Source organism: Echinops telfairi, unplaced genomic scaffold (genome assembly GCF_000313985.2).
Source record: "Echinops telfairi isolate 266 unplaced genomic scaffold, ASM31398v2 ScPeMD7_6;HRSCAF=24_1, whole genome shotgun sequence".
Taxonomy (NCBI): Eukaryota; Metazoa; Chordata; class Mammalia; order Afrosoricida; family Tenrecidae; genus Echinops; species Echinops telfairi.
The window spans coordinates 17,614,461-17,629,209 of record NW_022103903.1 but is presented as its reverse complement, the minus strand read 5'-3'; the positions used below and the strand labels follow the sequence as shown (position 1 = coordinate 17,629,209).

Here is a 14,749-nt window from a genome sequence, read left to right as displayed (position 1 = left end):
GACAGTCGTTTGAGGACACTTCGCCTCCGTTATGTAGGCCTGTCATGAGCTGAGAGTCAACCTAACTGCCTCTGTAACCAAGAACCACACATGTACATCTAATGGCTAGTATTTGGCCACATAATGCTTTCATTGTTAGAGTTGACAGAATAATACCGTTTTATTTGGATGCGTGGTTGTCATGATTAATACTGATTTTTCTATCACTCAATCATATAAATGGTATTAAGTTGATTAATAGTTTCTGGTTCATCCGATTTTCCTAGTATAATAGATGATTCTACACTTTTGTGATTACTGTATAATTTCAAGGTTCTGGATTTTATGAAATCTATTTTTATATTTTCCCTCACAGTTTGTCTCAATTCCTCTAAGAAATCTATTTTATAGCATTTAAAAATTATCTAATCATAATAAATTTATCCATTTAAAGGTAATTATGTAACTCACCACTTTCTCCCTCTTTGTTGCCCTCAATTTTTACAATATCTTTGCCCTGAATTAATTATATCATTATGATTTATTGTACTTTTGTGATCTTTTAAGAACATATATTTCTGACATCTTGTTTGTCTGAAATGATCTAGATATGTATTTGACAAGTGAATAGTTATCTATGTTGCATAGCTTTTTATACTAGTTGCTATTTTATTTACTTCTAAATTCTAATAATATGAATAAACGTTAGTCTGACTTCTTTCCTGTGACGCATACCAGTTCACTTGGAAGCGAGGGAGAAATTGTATTTGCTGTTGGAATTCAAAATTTCCACCATTAGAAATTTTCATTTCTAATGAAATGACCTTTTTATTAATCCTTCCTGGTACTCAGGGAACTATGTCAATCTTCAGGCAAAAATCTTTCTTCAAATAAGGAAACTTTTGGATTTATTTAAATATTATCCTTCTAACTTTATGTTTATTTTATTATAGAATCTTCTTACATACACTTAAAACTCACCTTTCCATCCTTGTTGTCTCATTTTTTCTCTAGTAGATACTACTATTATGTATGTTGTTTTTATATATGTATTGTATTTGACTAGATTTTCCTCATCGACTTGACTTTCAATCTTAACCTTTCTTTAACTTCCGCTTCCTTTCTCTCTCTCTTTTTAGTTTAACTGCTAAAAAATTTGATGGAAAATCCTGTTATATATATATATATATATATATATATATATATATATGATATTATTGAAAGATCTCTTTGTTTTCTTATACAATCTTCTCATCAGTTCCATTTCTATTGCAATGGCTCTTCTCTGTTTTTGAGTTTTTCTGCTTTTATTTGCTTGCTCATGCTTTGAAAAAAAAAAGCACAACCGTTCATAAACCATTTTGGTAATATCCACATGTACAATTCAGTGATATTGGTTACATTCTTTAAGCTCTGCCTCATTTCCTTGTATCCTTTCCTGAAGTATTTGACAATCACTAATGCAAACTCGGGGTCCCCTGAGAGTCTCATGTAATTTAGCTGTGCTGGTGCGATAGTAGTTATTTGTTGGGCTGCAGTTCAAAAAGTCTGCAGTTGGAAACGGCTGGCCACTCTGTAGAAGAAAGACAGAACTTTTGGCTATTGTGAAGAGCTGGGCGGCTAATTGCAAAAGTTCAGTTCTTCAAAACCACCAGCTGCTCTGCAGGAGAAAGATGGAGTTTTCTACCCACATGAGATTTACAACCTCTGTCGTACAAGTTGGAATCAATGATAGTGAATTATATGCCCTGGCATAGAAGATGCCAAGTCAATTACATATATTTAGATGGAAGAGCATCTACCAATTTTCCATATTGGTTACGACAATCCACACTTGTATCAGTAGTACATCACAGTTTATTTTTGCTGGCATCTTGCATTTTCTTAATTTTTTTTGTATGTGCTGCTTTTGAAACTTTAAATTTTTAAAAATTGATTTCATATTTTCCTGCATTAGTCATTAATGGTAAACAGAAGTGCCCATCTTTTGAAAAAATTTCAAGGTCCCCATTCCTTCGATATGAGAATATATAATATTTACAAAATGGTACCTATAGTTAACATTATATATTTAATCTTTATTAAAGCTTCCCCTGCCATTTCCAAATAACAATAACTATTTATAGTAAATGCTTATATATATACTTTTATTTTCAGCCCAAAAGAATGAATGAAGTGGTGGACTTACATATTCAATTGATGAAGGGTCATTGTTATGTTGTTTAAATATTGACTCGAAATTTATATTTTTGATTATGAATCAATGTAGAAAATACTTTTGCTCTGATTTGGGAAACAAATTAAGAGAAAATGACCATGTGATTAGCGTCTCTTGCTGGTATCTGTGATATCAAGGGTACAGGAGGATGCATGAACGACCTGTGCCGGGCAATTATTATAAACTTGCCTCCTGGAAGCAAGGAGGACTCGAGGGACTCGCTAATGAAGACTATGGACGCCAGTCTTCAATAGGGATTGTACCTTGACCTAAAGCCAAAAAGCTCCTCACAATAAAAAGAATGGTATGATAAACAGAGAAAACTGAAATTGTTAAGGATTTCATTTTAATTGGATCCATGTTCATTGCACATGGAGAAAAAAGCAAAGACATTGGATAATATATAGCATTGCAAATAAACTTCTAGAAGTGTTGTAAAGCAAAGATGTTTGAGGAGCAGTTTACACTTGATGACTTGGGGCAGGCTGCAGGGTTTCCAGGGCCTTTATATGGATGCAAAAGTTAAACAATGGGCAGGGAACGCAGAAGAAGAGTCCATGTGTTTGAATTGTGGTGTTAGTGTTGCTTGTACCATGGATGGCCATAGGAATGAAAATGTGTGTTTTGAAAGAATTACAGCAGGAGTGTTCCTTGGAAGCGAGGACATTGAAATTTCATCTCACATATTTTGGACATGCTATGGGTGTGGGTAGGACCGATCCTTGGAAAAGGATATTATGCTTGAAAATGGGAGTTTGGCAAAAGAAATCCTTCTGAGGGACAAATTGCTATAGCAGCGGTGTGGCGAACTCAAGCACAGAAATGGCTGTAGAGACTGCCTAGGACCAGGAACCATTTATTTCTGTTGTTGTCGTCATAGGGTTAGCATGAGGCAGAACCAACTTGATAGTCCCTCACAATAACAGCAATGTGTGTGTGTGCATATATACTTGCCTTGTTATGCCTATCCTATACATGCGAGTTTGTATGCATGTTTGTCATGGAACATGTTTCCCAGGGTGAAGCCAATCGTAGGACCATAGTCTCAGGAACAACTTGGTCCATTAGCATAGCATAATTCACATCATATAGTTCATGTGCTACATCATATTTCTTGGGTCTTAGAATACATCTAAATAACCATGTAAAACACAGCTGTAAATTCCATCTAATCTGGAACAAGAGAGAAAAAGGAACCCAGAGACTCAGGAAATTCGTCTACAGGACAGACTGTCAACCTGAACCTTGGCCGCATCTCTCCAGAGATCAGAAGAACAAATGATGCCCAGCCACCAATAATGAACGTTTTTTTCAGTCTCACGAGACTAGACAGACCTGATAGAAATGGAGAATTTAGAACAAATCTGAAATCCTTAAAAAGACCAGCCTTACTCGGCCAGCTGAAAATTGAGTATTCCTGTGACTATCATCTTGAGATATTATAAACGTTGAACAAACAGAACCTTGTTTAGAAGCCTCTGAGCTAAAAAACAAATTGGCTTATAAAATGAAAATGACCAGGGAGTACTGTATCTATATGTTTTTTAAAACTATCTCTATGAAACCAAATGATCAGCAATTACTCTACAGCAAAGATGAAAGAGTAAGGTGACAGGGAACCGTATTACTGGAAGTGACATCCTGGTGAATTAGTGAAAGTGGTAAAATATTGTGGAAAATGTAACCTCTCTGAACAATAGTAGTAATTGTTCATTAAGAACCTAAATTTCTCTGTAAATGTTCATTAAAAAATACAATATTATTTTTTAAATTGAGTGTTCAGGTATAAAAGGAAATAAAACAAATCATTATAGTGTAATTTTTCCTTGAACTGAAAGAACATTACAGATGTTAAAACTAATATAAAGTAGCACATATACTCTTATTATTGTTTAGTACACAATTTGAAAATAGATTTTAAATGTTTTCCAAAAACTGAAGGTTAATGAAGTTTTCCAGTGACTGTCCCAAAATAATTTTGAAGCACAAATGAATGTTTGAGGGGGAAAATGAGGATCTGATGAAAATGAAATGGCAATACTTAGTCAAGAGTGTTTAGTTATTATCTGCTGTTTCAGGTCAAATTAGAGGTTGGAAAGATGATCAGAAGAAATGCCTCTGTGTATTTGAAATCAGTAGATAGAATAGCTGCTTTTTATTGTGTAGTCTTAAATGTCAAAGATCTCAGACTTTGACCACTTTTGCTGCTGGTCATGTCTAATAATTGTTATTCATGTTTCCCGGTCATAATAATAAGCAAGACGTATTTACTGTTATAGAATTAGTTGCTTTTATTGGCAGTGTCACTTTCTTCACAGTGAATAAAATTTTATAAAAACTTCATAAATTTTATCAAATGCCACAAATTTGAAAGACTTGAAGGAAATATATTTGTGTAAATGTTGGTAGAAATATTAAAGGTAGTATAAAACAATTACAGAAGATGTCATCAAAATAAACTTTATATTGGAAAATATTAAGTAAATTTCTGAACAAAATTGATTATAGTGTAGCTCGCTAAGCTCACCTGCTATTTCATGACAAATTATGCTAATTTCAGACACATTATTTATGCATATTTATTTTAATTGTGTTTATTATTAAACTTTAACATTATGCACTTTTTATTTTACTGTATGAAGTTTTGTTGCATAATAAACTGAGTTGATAAACAAAGACATTTATTAAAATTTATACTAAATGTTACTCATGCCAGAAATATTTCATCTGAGTTTTTGGCATGTAGGATACTGTATTTCTCAGCAAACTTGATATTATATAGGAAAAATATGCCTCATTATGGGCAATGGAATATAAACAGAAGTGAAACATCAAATATGTATCTCTTTCTCTTCTCTAATAATTTACAGATCTCTGTACAAAAATGCCAAACTTATGAATCAGCATATAGCCAATTCCAATGAGGGAGTAGTCCACATATATCCCAGATTTCTTCCTTTTCCAAGCTACTGAACCAGTCCATCTCTGACGCTGTCCATCTCCCTTGCCTCCGCACTCTTTCCTCTGCTATTGGAGTTTGGTAATCCACAACATTGCCAAGAACTCCTGAACTGTATGTACAACTAAGTGGCTTAGTAAGAAACCGGGACAACCCTGGAATCAGGATTAACAGGCTCCAGTGCAGCACCAAGATTGTGATCAGGAGGTATGTTGGTCAAATCTCCCTTCCTCTCGACAGGTCAGCTCTCAGTTACTTGACCGTGACAGCTTCCATTAGGTTCTGCATGGTCCCGCGGGCTGGGTCTTTGCCCAGCCTTTCAGCGTTTTCCGTGTCAGCCCTTAACTGTGTTTCAGCTTTGTTTGAGGGTTTCTTGAATTCTCTCTGTTTCTCTCTCTCTCTCCCCTCCTCTCCTCTCTTCTTTCTTCTACTCATCCCTTTGCTTTGCTTCTTGTTTCTTCTGCGGGGATGTACACCTGAACACACAAACACCTTATTAATTTGAAGTCAAGACACTCCCACACGGGCCAGAATTTGACCTATTCAAATATATATATTATATATATTTATAAAGTTTACTGCCTAAACCTTGCAAGGTGTATACCTATCACAGGGCAAGCTGCAGCCAGGCAGAAAACATCCAACCAAGGAGTCTTTCTTCATATGGCAATAGTTTTATTCATTCCTCTCATCCAAAAATGGTAATTTTACCAATTTTTCAATAGGAAATCATTAGACACATATTTTACGCTCTGATTTGACTCCTAATGACTTATTTTGTTTGCTAACATTCAAAATCCTTAAAGGACATGCAATACTCTTTAGTTAATAATGTAAAAAAAGACAGCATTGATATCGTTAAATTCCTATGATCCTCAGTTCTTTTAGGCTTGTGTCATTGCTTACAAATGACTTGACCTTGATAAAGCTTAAATTGAAAATAAAATTGATACATATTTCATTTTTTCCATATTAATTTCCTTTTTCCACAAACAGTTAAAAGTTCTTCATCTATTAACCTAGGTCAAGTAAGTACTTTTTTAGCTCTAGTATATAAATGGGGAAATGGAAGCACAAAGATTTTAATTTACTCTCCAAGGTCAAACATTAGCTAGCAATAGTAAAATTCATACACAGACTACCTGATTCTAGAGGCTAAGAGTTTGTACACTGTAGTAAACCTCTAAAGATGATTGCAAAAATAAGCTTGCTTAAATATATAATAAATCAATAAGTTGCTACTTGCTTGCATTTAAAATTTTATCTTACTTTCAAAATGAAAAAAGACAGTGAAAAGATATTCTTATGTATTTCTAGAACCTTTGAAAGAGGTTTTCATTAAAAATTTTATCCACAATTTACTCAACATGTCTTTAGAATATTCAAAGTAAGATACTGTATTATGCTGTAAACTGCCTGAAAATATAATAGATCAAATCAATGTCTCTTTGTGTATTTCTAGAAAGAATACCGTTGGTGTTTAACTAAACCGATTTTTTTTCTTATGAGATTTTCTAGGATGATGATTTCCTAAGTTAGTCATAGGCAAAAGGCAAACCAACGTATATAACCTTATGCTGTTGTGTTAAGGCCATCAAGGCGGCCCGGACCCAGAGTGAACCTAAGCACAACAGAACGGTACACAGTACAGTCCTACACCATCCTCCCAATTGCTCCCATGGCTGAGGCCATGGATGTAGCCACTGTGTCAATCTGTCTCATCCAGGGCATTCCTCTTTGTTGCTGCCCCTGGTGTTAACCAAACATGATGTTCTTCTCCAGGGACAGATCTTCTTGACAATATGTCCAAAGTATGTAAGACAAAGTCTTGCTATCCTTTCCTCTAAGGAGAACTCTGATCTTACTTTTTCCAATACAGATCAGTTTGCCCTTTTAGCAGTCTGTAGTGCTTCAATATTCTCCAGCACCACAATTCAAATGCATTGATTGTACTATGGTCTTCCTTATGCAATACCCAACTTTCACATGCATATGTTGCAATGGAGAATATCACGGCCTCCATCAGGGACACCTTACCCCTCATAGTAACATCTGTATATCTGCATTCTTCAATACTCCAAAGAGGCCTTGTCCAGACCATTTACCTAATGCAATATGTCCACTGATCTCTTGACTGCTGCTTCCATGAGCCTTGATTGTGAATCAAAGTAATCCTTCACAACTTCAACCTTTTCTGCATATATCATGATGTTACTTTTTGGTCCAGTTGTGAGGATTTTGGTCTTCAAATTGAGTTGTAATCCATCCTGAAGCCTATACTTCTTGGTCTTCAAGAGCAAATGCTTCAAAGCCTCCCCACTTTCAGTAAGCAAGGTTGTGTTCTCTACGTGTCTCAGGTTTTTAACAAGCATGCCTCCAAGCATAATGCCACACTCTTTGCACAACTGCCTCTTGATTCATGCACAAGTTCTGAATAAGCACAATGAAGTGATCTGGAATTCCCTTTCTTCTAAAGGGTAGTTACAGTTCGTTAGAGTTCATACAGTCAATATCTTTGCATAGCCTGGCTATCAAAATATATAGCATCTGGGGTCTTAAAAGCTTGAAGGTAAACAAGCGGCCATCTAGCTCAGAAGCAACAAAGCCCACATGGAACAACATATCAACCTGTGGGATCACGAGGTGTCGAATGGATCATTGAAGACAAATGGGTGCATAAGCAAATATGGCGAAGAAAGTTGATGGTGCCCGGCTATCAAAAAGTATAGTGTCTGGGGTCTTAAAGACTTGAAGGTAATCAAGCGGTCATCAAGCTCAGAAGCAACAAAGCCCAGATGGAAGAAGCACACCAGCCTATGCAATCACGAGGTGTCTAAGGGATCAGGTATAAGGGATCATCAGAACAAAAAATCTTACCATAGTGAATGATGAGGGGAGTGCGGAGTGGAGACCCAAAGCCCATTAGTAGGCCACTGGAGATCCCCTTGCAGAGGGGTCTTGGGGAGGAGATGAGCCAGTCAGGGTGCGATGTAGCAAGGATGAAAAATACAACTTTCCTCTAGTTCCTAAATGTTTCCTCCCTGCTCCCACTATCATGATCCGAATTCTACCTTGCAAGTCTGGCTAGACCAGAGGATGTACACTGGTACAGATAGGAACTGGAAATACAGGGAATCCAGGGCGGATGATCCCTACAGGACCAGTGGTGTGAGTGATGATACTGGGAGGGTAGAGAGAGAGTGGGTTGGAAAGAGGGAACCGATTACAAGGAACTATATGTGACCTCCTCCCTGGGGGACGTGCAACAGAAAAGTGGGTGAAGGGAGACGTTGGACAGGGCAAGATATGACAAAATAATAATTTATAAATTATCAAGGGCTCATGAGGGGGGGGGGAGCGGGGAGGGAGGAGAAAAATGAGGACCTAATGCTGGGGGCTTAAGTGGAGAGGAAATGTTTTGAGAATGATGAGGGCAATGATTGTACAAATGCACTTTACACAATTGATGTATGTATGGATTATGATAAGAGTTGTATGAGCCCCTAATAAAATAGAAATATAATAAAAAAATAAAATAGAAAAAAAAGAAACATAAGTAAATATCTTTACGGAAGTCTCTGCTATGGGCCAAGATCCATTTGACATTAACAATAATATCCCTTGTTCCATGACCTTTGCTGAATCTGGCCTGAATTTCTGGCAATTCTCTGCCAATGTGCTGCTGCAACCATTGTTGGATGATCTTTTTTTTTTAATTTTATTTTTTGTTGGATGATCTTAAGGAACATTTTACCTCTGTGTGATATCAATGATATCATCTATAGCTTGAGGTTTCTGTTGGCTCACCTTTCTTTGGAATGGACACAGACATAGGTCTCTACCTTTCAGTTGGCCTGGAGCTGTCTTTCACATGTCCGGGCTTAGACTAGTGAGTGCTTCCAGTGCTTCTTCAGCTTTCTCAAACATTTCAATTGATATTCTGTCAATTCCTGGAGCCTTGTTTTCAGCTAATGCAATTAACTTTGAACTTCTTCGTTCAGCACCTCTGGTTCTTGCTCACATGCTACCTCCTGAAATGGTGAACTGCTGACTAGTAAATAACAAGATGTATATTACCCAGATGTACACATTATATATGTGTACATCTAACAAGAATTAAGTGGCAAATCTCAAAATGTTTTAGATATGTTTACCCTCCTCAAGGCACGTAAACATAGACAAATGTTCATCATTCTTCTTTGAATAGTGGGTAGAAGACCTACAGAAGAAGCCAGTAGTGATTGAATTTATAATTTTTCCAGTTCTTGCATAATATATAATTGAGTTCTTTGTTCTTTGTTATAAATACTTTATTTTGTTTCTGGTAAATGTTTACATAGCAAATTTGTTTCCAATTTTAAAATTTTATGCAATTTTTCAGGGTATTGATTACATTTCCCCCACAATCTGTCAGTATTCTCATTGTTTCTGGTCTAGGCATTACATTTCCAGGAATTTAGTTACCTAGCTCATTTAACATTTCACGGTTACTTTAGTGTAATCACTGACTGGCTTTTTTAAAAATAGAAAAGGAATTCATGGTCACAGGTAGTGATATTGGTAATTTCATGTACCAATCTGCTGTTCAGAAATCTCATGAGAAAGTTTCAGTTCAAAATTTCAGGAATATCTCAAAGCAACGGTCTCAGGGAGTTCTTTAGTTTCAAACAGTTCAATAAGTCTGGACTCTTTAAGACCTTGTGTTCTATACAATAGTTTCCTCTAATTCTATCAGGATGCATCTCTCGTGGACGTGACCAGAGTGTTTGGTAGTGGTCGGTAGGCACCCTTTAATTTTATTGGTCTCTTGTATATTCCTTGACCTAAGTTTCCTTTCTTCTTTGAGTCTTCGGTTTACTTCTTTATCCTTTGCTCTGGAGAAGTAGAGGTTAAAGGTTTTATATGAGATGAGATCGTATCATGGTTATTTTTTTGTGACTGAGCTACTTTACTCAGCATAATATCATCCATAATCATTCAGATTTTAAGTTATTACAAGGGCTTGTCATTACATACTATTCATTGTACACATTTTATCTTGTCAAGTCATCCATTGATGGACATTCAGGCGGTTTCTACATGTTTGCTCTTGTGAATAATGCTGCTGAAATTATTAGTTATGCCTATGGCTATTCTTGTCATTTATCTTTTATCTCTAGGATACATACTTTAGAGTGGGATTGCTGGTGCATAGGTTTAATGATTAAGGTGGTGTGTCAACTTGGAATGCCTATGATCTCCGAGGTTTACCTGTGGTGATGTAGGCATTCCGTAGGATGAGATTTAGAGGGAGCAGTCAACAAAATGAGTTTCATTGGGATATTGCCTACTTCATATACATTTTATGGGAAAGTTCTGGTGCTTTCCACTGGGCCTGGATCACGCATCTGAATCATAATCTGATCTCTAGTTCTTTGTGTTTGAGCCAGTGAGCTGCTGAAGTGACTTTTCAAGATGCAAGTCCACATCATGACCTGACTGCAGACATGACAACCCAAAGTAGATTTTTCCCCCAGTGCCAGAAGTCATTGCAATAGAATTCATCTTGAAGGCAGTGTTACATGCACATCTAGTTAGCATAACCCTTCCTTAATAGGCCATCTACTGTACAAATAAACATAATGCCCCTTATCTTGAAAAACCTTTCATAAATCTAGTGATGTCCTTATTAGGGAAAATAGGAATAAGTATTGCATAGGCCCTCTTCTTCACCAATGGAAAGCTCTTTTGCTTGTTTGGAAAAAGTTTGCCTCTGCTAATTATTCTTTGTTAATAGAAAGTAAGATTCTTCCTTTACAGAGCACATTGGGAACAGCATCCCCCAGTGATCCTCGTACCTATAGGTATATAGACTGTGATAATTAGGTTTATTGTGTCAACTAGGCCAATAGGAACATGTGGGCAGGATTTTATCAGGTTACAGCTTGATTGGAGGGCAGTGAAATAAATGGCTTCCCCCTCTCTTTACCTCCCTGATGGTTGGACCAGTGTGCTGCTGCGTGAGCTAGTTCTTAAAAAACAATTCTTTCCTAATACTTAGTTATTTTTCGTGGAGCTTTCTGCCAACTCTAAATTTTTGCTTTGAACCAAGCTTTTATTTGATTGTTTTTCTCAATAGATGATTTTATGTGGGTTTTCTAGAGAAGCAAAACCAGAACTTTATGTGTGTATGTGTTTAGAAAGGTTTATATCAAGAAATGGCTCAAATGGTTGTAAAAGCAGATAACTACAGTCCACTTCAAGTTGGTGGGTCAGATGGCAAACTGGGTTCCTTGCTCTTGACCAACGTCATTGCAGGGGCCAATGCACCAGGAAGCAGGAAGACCACAAGCTAGTGTATGAAGAGCCAAATGAATCTGTTTGGCCAAATTAATCCAAGGTCAGCAATCTGTTGATGGCTTCTGAGATCAGCAGACAGAATGACAGGTGGCAACAAACCAAAAGCAGGATCAAGATCCCGCAGAAAATGTAAGGTACCGTAGCATTCCCACGGCGCCACTCTATTATAAGAATGACCCACACCTGTGATGAGACCTCCTCTCAATTGTATCAAGGCTGGGCCCTGATTAAAGTAGTACTCCACCTTATTCTTCCCACACCCTGGGTTACCTCACAGAATATCCTAACACGAGTTGTCCACACTATGTTAGATCACATCATAGAAGAATCCAGGCCAAATCAAGCTGCTATACTAAATGTAACTGTCACATTAGGATATGACATACTATACGGCCATCTAAAAATGACATGCTATAATGCTCTGCGTATATAAGATAGGAGTTTTAAGCATTGGTACTATGACTTGTAGATCATATCACCATGAAAACAACTTGTTCTAAAACAGCAATTTTCCACCATCAGGCTGAATAAGTAATCACTCTAATAGAAATAAATATAATTGAGAAGGACCTGTATTTTGTTTTGGGCAGCAACATGAGGTAAAATGTCAGGGGAGCCAGCCCCTAACAAATATTCATGGGTCCCGTAGGCACAACTGCATGGCTATATTATATAAAGATTATAGCAAAGTCATAGAGAATAAGAGAAATAGAAGAGAGAGTAAACTAAAGAAGTCAGACACATTTCCTGGTAGCATGCTCACCTCTGCCCCACTTGGTGGTCCACATGGGGATGGGAGAAGAGAGGAGCAGCAGCTCATGGAAGAGATTTATTTCTAACCAAGGTTTATATATATTTGGGGGGGGGGATGCAACTCCCCTGATTACAGGTAATGACATATGTCCCAGGAAAGGGTTGTACCATAGGCAATACAGAAATGGGAGGGGAACTATTTAGGGGTATACATGCAAGAGGAAGAGGAGGAATTAGGGGTACTCATGTGACAAGATGGGCGGATTCTAGAATCAGGATGGCAGCCTAACCTTGGTTGTCACTGAGCTGGTTTGACCGGTTCTAAGCTCTCCAGGGAAACTATCACTATCCTTATCAGTAGGGTATGAGTCCAACCTACAGTGTACCAGACAATCCTCTGATTGCTCTGGATGGCTGATGCCTTTAGGGGGATAACTTGACAATCCCTTTCCATTAGTTGCAAGCTCTGTCCTAGGTCTGACATATATTTGCAGGAGACAAGCTGGGGAAAGGCCTCTTTATTTCCAACAGTAAAGAACTGCATTTGAAATTTCAAATGTCTGTATCATAGTGTAGCACATATGGAGATGAAGCCACTGTAGTCATAGAACACAGATTTCTATAAAAACAAATGGATGGGTGAATATCTCTTGATTAAAAACACATCATATTTCATGAAGCTATCATTGCTTTCAAACTCTAGTACACAGAACAGGAAAATGTAAGATCTTGCTTTCTCCCTTCTGGGCCATCTTGGCGGCTATTCTTGGGGCCATTCCGCACCTATGACAGGAAGATGGTGGCTGCAAAAAAGACCAAAAAAAAATCACTGTAGTTAATCAACACTAGCGTCCAATTCTCTATGAAAAGTGGAAAATGGGTGCTGGTCTACAAGCAGAGCCTGAAGATGATCAGACAAGGCAAAGAGTAACTGGTCATTCTTGCCAACATCTCCCCAGTCTTGAGCAAATCTGAAATCTACTACGCCATGTGGGCCAAAACTGATGTCCATCACTGCCATAGCCAAAATACCGAGTTGGGCATGGCGTGTGGGAAGTGCACACTGACCATTATTGACCCCGGTGATTCTGATAGCATTAGTAACATGCCAGAACAGACTGGTGAAAAATAAACCCTGCAATATTTTTCTTTTAAAAAACTGGCCAGAACTTGTATTAAAACCCTGCAAAATAATTAAGATCTTGACTTCTGGAAATAATCTAAAATGTATTAATAAGATTGATAGTAAATCAGATGTCAAATGGAAATCAGGTGGCAGAAATTTGGAAGTAATAATATATTGGCAGACTATAACCATCCTATTTATATTACTCATAGTGTTTTATATTGATAGTTTTCTAATATAGTTAGCATAATTCTATGACTATGTATTCTCTCAATGTATGAGTATACTTTTTAAAAAGAAATATTAATATTTGTTTTATAAATAAGTATTAACATTTTTATGTGATTTTCCCCCTTTGTGCTTTTTTCATTTCTTTCCCTTCCTCAGTTACTGACTAAGCTGTTTTATTTTTTGTTTTGTTGTCTTTCATTTTGGAATTTTGATACATAAATCTAAAAAGTTTCTTTAAGCAAAGATTTCATTTCTCTTTTGGGAAAGGAGAGCAATAAATGGTTAAGTCAAAAATAGCAGTTGAAAGAAGATTTGGGGCCTATATTCCTCCTCATTTCCCAACATATTAATCCTTTCCCCCTTTATCTTGATTTCCTTCATACCTTCCTGGAAATCTTAGATCCAATTTTGAAAGCAAATATTACAAATGTGGGCTAGTACTAAACCAATTACTATCTCAGCCTATCACCCAGGAATTCAGGGTACATATTTGTGAAATTAGGGCTCTTCAACTTTCTTCCATCCTCCCTCTTCAGCTCCCCAAGTCAAAATCATCAATACACAAATGAGGCGAGTGCAAAGGACTGTGAGACCAGTATGACTGCACAGGGAAAGCAGCAGGGTCAGTGTCTGCAGGAGCAAGCAGCAGTGTGCACCGTGTTTGGTTGGCGTCTGCAGAAATGGTGATCAGTAAATAATGTTCAAGTGTCAGTGATCCCTTTTTCGGTATAGTCCTGCCGTTTCCTTTCCCTCACATACAGGTTGGAGTTAGTCCATTATACTTCCTGTACTAGAATTACAGTTCATAGGTAAACAAAGGAAAATAATTTGAAAATTTGAAAAAAAATTCAATTGACATTCTATTTATGTATGGAATTAAATTTAAAATTTAATCTTTCACACTTAAAACCTAATGAAATCAAAGAAAATTACATGTTATCCGTTTTCTAAACCCATTCTGCTCTATTGTTTCTCATGAAAACCAAAGAAGTGTTTGACATAGTTTATTGTGCCAGCCTGGCTGATAAACGCAGGTGGGGTTGACTGAGGGGCGGAGAGATGGATGGCTTGGTGAGCCTTGCCTTTCCTGTCTCTTGCTCTGTGATCATCGGACCAGTGTGCGGCTGCCTTGCTTGTTCTGTGC

The 14,749-nt window shown here is 37.1% G+C and overlaps 1 pseudogene; it reads left to right on the top strand.

The window, feature by feature from the left end:
- The first annotated feature begins 13,044 nt into the window (after window positions 1-13,044).
- On the top strand, window positions 13,045-13,380 carry LOC101638598 (annotated as a pseudogene).
- The last annotated feature ends 1,369 nt before the right edge of the window (window positions 13,381-14,749 follow it).